The 4,660-nt window shown below is 37.0% G+C and overlaps 1 pseudogene; it reads right to left on the bottom strand.

Moving 5' to 3' along the window:
- Positions 1 to 3,432: 3,432 nt before the first annotated feature.
- On the bottom strand, positions 3,433 to 3,871 carry LOC132007731 (ribosomal biogenesis factor-like; annotated as a pseudogene).
- Between the last annotated feature and the right edge of the window lie 789 nt (positions 3,872 to 4,660).

Genomic DNA, 4,660 nt, shown 5'->3' on the forward strand with positions numbered 1-4,660 from the left:
AACAGCTCCCATTTATATGGTATGTTTATTATAATTAATGAGCTAATATTGATGCATTATTTATTATTAACTGAAGTCATACTTTACTCAGAGGTCTGCCATGTTTATCTAGTGTCTGCTTTCTGTTCAAGGATCCCAGACAATGTACTAGGTTATATTATTGTAATATTTCCTTGGCTGTGGTGGTTTCTTTGTTTTTGATGAGCTTGACTGTTTTGGGGAGGAATGATTAGATATTTCATACCTTGTCCCTCAGTCGGGATTTTTTATGATGTTTTGCTCATGATTAGTCTAGAGTTGTGTGTTAGGAAAAAAGACCATGGCAGTAAAGTCAGGACATCATATCAATAGCACATACTATTAGCATGATTTATCACTAAGGATGTTTATCTCGATCACCTGGCTGAGTTAATGCCCATTAGGTGTCTCCACTGTAACGTTACTGTTTCTGGCCTTCTGTTCATATTGTCGTCCTCAGACGAAAGTCGCCATGTGTGGCCCATACTTCAGGGCTAGAGAATTAGGCTCTATGTTGAAGTGGAAGTATCTGCATAAACTGGAATTTTTCTCCATTGGAGATTTTGCCTATTCTCCCGTGTTTATGTGTTTAATCAGTCAAATATATTTTTTAATATAGACACATGGCTATTTGTAGTACACTCTGGGTTAAAATCCAACACAGCTTCATATATTTCTGTTGTTTAAATTGTTCACATTTGGCCACTGGGAGCTCTTACTGTTACCTCCCTCTGTATATTACCTTTGCCATATCCCTGGAAATGTTTGTGTTTGTTTTTATTTGTTTTTTAAGCACGTCTTTATTTTCAGGCATTCCACGATGCTTCAGGCTCATCTTGTGTATTTCCTGCCCCAGTTCTAGAATCAGCAATTTCTCCGTGGACCCCTTGTTCCTTTTACTGTAAAACAGTATGAGAAATCTAGATCTGTGTACTAAGTATGCTCATTGAAACTGAGGTGTCATTGCTTCTATGGTTCCTTGATTGACAGAGGAAGGAATTACATGTGTGTTCACTACCCTGTGTGTATTCATAATTCTATAAATATTTTTATATGTAATCATCTATATATGTATTAAGTTAAATAAGGGTTTTTACTGGTATCTATGGCTCTAATCCTCCACCAAATAGATCATTATAGTCTCCTCCTCTACAGTGAAAAACCTGGAGCTTTACAAGTTAGTTATGTGTCAGTGTCCCGTTGTCTCTGCTGGGTAGCCCCCAAGCCCTGGTTATTTCTGGTGGGGCAGCTAAAATAGAATTTGTGGGCCTGCAAAGCAGCAGTTCAGCTCCAGAACCCCGTAGAACTTTACCAAAGTTATGCTTTCCCTCTAGGCTCTGGACTCTGAGAAGCCTACCTGGCCCCTTTCTGTGAAGCTCCTGAAAGGTCAGGAGTATCTGTTATCTGAGTGTCCAAACTGACAAACAGTCCAACTCTTGATGCTTTGGGGGATTGAGACCACCTATAACTAAGTTTGGTCATTCTAATCTTTCTGGAAAGCACTTCTTTCTTACTAGAGCATGAGATACAGAGTAAGCAAGACCCCAAGATGAGTTTTTATTTCCTCACCTTTCATTAGCTGTGTGACTCAGGACATGTTATATGAGCTTTTTTGTGCCTCAGTTCTCTTTCTCAATTCTGTGTTTGAATATTCACTGGGAAGCTTCTCAAGGCTGGAAATTAGACTCTACCCAGAGGGTGGTCAGGATAGCTGTATGAAAAACAGAGCCCCTCAGATTCAACAGATGATGAACTTGTTATATTTTCTCATCCTTAAAACTGATTTATATAATAATATACATTCTTTTTTTTCCTTTTTTTAATTAATTTTTTATTTTTTATAAACATATATTTTTATCCCCAGGGGTACAGGTCTGTGAATCACCAGGTTTACACACTTCACAGCACTCACCAAAGCACATACCCTCCCCAATGTCCATAATCCCACCCCCTTCTCCCCAACCCCCTCCCCCCAGCAACCCTCAGTTGGTTTTGTGAGATTAAGAGTCACTTATGGTTTGTCTCCCTCCCAATCCCATCTTGTTTCATTTATTCTTCTCCTACCCACTTAAGCATTCTACAGTGAGTGTTGGAAAGCTTAATTAGAAATGTGAAATGTTTCCAAGTTCTCAGATTAAAGGTGAGAAACCATGGGAAATCATGAGTTGATACTTTGATCAATTATGATCAGTCAATTAATAATGATACTCTCAAGCTGTTCCTAAAATAAACTGCATAAAATTGCCTATTGTGAAACTCTGCTATTGTGCAAAGTATGACTCTTTTCCATAATAATACTAGATGAATGTTTAAGGTATTGCTGTATTCACAAGAATTCTCAAATTGGCTGTAAATGAGGACAGTATACCAGGTCACCCTCTGGGGTGTGGTGTAGTGTGGTCCAACACATACAAAAAGGAATACCTGTGAAGACTGGAATTTTAATTTTGGTTCCATACATTTAAGGAAATTTCTGTCTTATCACTAGGTGATCACTAAGTAAAGCTGTTTCTTTGAAAAGATCACTAATATTGATAAATGTTTAGTAAGACCAGGAGAAAAAATAAGAGTCAATTACTAAAATAAAAAAAAAATAGAAATGGGAATAGTATTACAGATGTTAAAGAAATAAAAAATGATTCTTAGAGAATACTCTGAACAATTATACTCCAAGAAATTATATAACCTAAATGAAATGGATAAATTTCTAAAAAACATAAACAACCAAAATTGACTCAAGAAAAAAAGAAAATTCAAATAGACCTAACAGGTAAGGAGAATGAATCAGTGACCAAAAAAATCTCATAAGAAAGAACATGCCAAGACCAGGTAACTTCACGGGTGAGTTCTACCAATACTTGAAAGAAGAACTTATACAAATCTTCAATTTCTTCCCAAAATATAGAAGAGGAGGGAGTACTTCCTATCTCATTCTGTGAGGTCACCATTACCCCGGTAGTAAAGCTAGACAAAGACATCAAAAGAAAAGTAAACTATCCAACATTCTTTCATGATATGAAGAACATTCAACAAACTAGAAATAGAAGAAAACTTTCTTAACATGATAAAGGGAATTCATGCAAAACCCACATGTAACATACTCAATGGTCAAAGACTGAAATTTTCCCATTAAGCCAAGAAATAAGAAATAAGCCAAGCGGTGCTTGGGGGTGGCTCAGTCAGTTAAGCATCTGGCTCTTGATTTCTACTCAGGTCATGATCTCAGGGTTGTGAGATCAAGCCCCAAACTGGGCTCCATGCTCAGTGGGGAGGAGTCTGCTTGAGAGTCTCTCTCTCTCCCTTTCCCTTTGCCCCTCCTTCCTCTCTCTAAAATTAATAATAAACAAATCTCTTATTTGTATAAAACATTTAATTTATTGGTCTTTTGGGGGTATTTGATATATCTCTAGTGTATTACAACTGAGCCATTGATCTTGTCGCTTCATCAACATTAACTGGTTCGTTTTCATGACACTGCTGAGCATACAGCTATTTCTGCAGAGGTTCAAGGGAAAGGCCTTTTGAGAAATATGCAAGCTCCTTTTGTATATCTACAAAAGCTTTATTCACCCTGTTAACTTTTTCTTTATTCACAATGTTTATCTTCTTAAGGTTAGTGGTAACTGGTTTTCCTTTGTATTTTTTTTTAAATTTTAAATTTTTTATTTTTTATAAACATATAATATATTTTTATCCCCCGGGGTACAGGTCTGTGAATCGCCAGGTTTACACACTTCACAGCACTCACCATAGCACATTGGTTTTCCTTTGTTTTTAGGCTTTAAGGTTTTTGGGGGCTGGCTATATGAAATACATTCCTGGACTTCTGCCCTCTTAGTTTGTCCTTAGCCATTGTCTTCAGTATCCTTGTGCAGCAACTCACACTCCGGGTGATGCCATCTCCACCCAAAGGATCTTCAGGGTAAATAAATCTTTTGTAAAAACAAATAAATAAAGCCAAGAATTCCTGCTTTTGCCACTTTTATTTTTTTGTACTGGAAGTGCTAACCAGAGTGATTAGACAAAAATAAAGACATACAAAGTGGAAAAAAAAAGAAAAAAAAGTATTTAAAAATAAGTATCCAAGGAAGTATAAGACTTGTACACTAAAAACTACAAAACAGGGTTGCCTGGTTATCTCAGTTGTTTAATCAACTGCCTTTGGCTCAGGTCATGATCATGGGTGCTGGGATTGAGCCCTTGTCGGACTCCCTGCTCAGTGGGGAGTCGGCTTCTCTCTCTCCCTCTGCTCCTCCACCAGCCTGGGTGCTCTCTGACTCCCCCACCCCAAATAAATTAATAAAAATTTTTAAAAAGCAATAATAAAAACTACAAAACATTGCTCAAAGAAATTAAAAAAGACTTCAGCATATGGAAATATACCATACTTTTTCCGTATGGAAAGAATCCATTCATGTATTCAAAGACTTAATTTGTTAAGATAACAATCCTACCAAGGCGATTTACAGATTCAGTACAATCCCTATAAGAAATCCCAACAACTTCTTTTGAAGAAATGGAAAAGTTGATTCTAAAGTGTATATGGAGTACAGTGGCCCTTTCGATCACTACATTTGTATCCCTTGGGTAAATACCTAGTAATAAAGAGCCCAGATGGCCATCAACAGATGAATGGATAAAA

Source organism: Mustela nigripes, chromosome X, assembly GCF_022355385.1.
Source record: "Mustela nigripes isolate SB6536 chromosome X, MUSNIG.SB6536, whole genome shotgun sequence".
Taxonomy (NCBI): Eukaryota; Metazoa; Chordata; class Mammalia; order Carnivora; family Mustelidae; genus Mustela; species Mustela nigripes.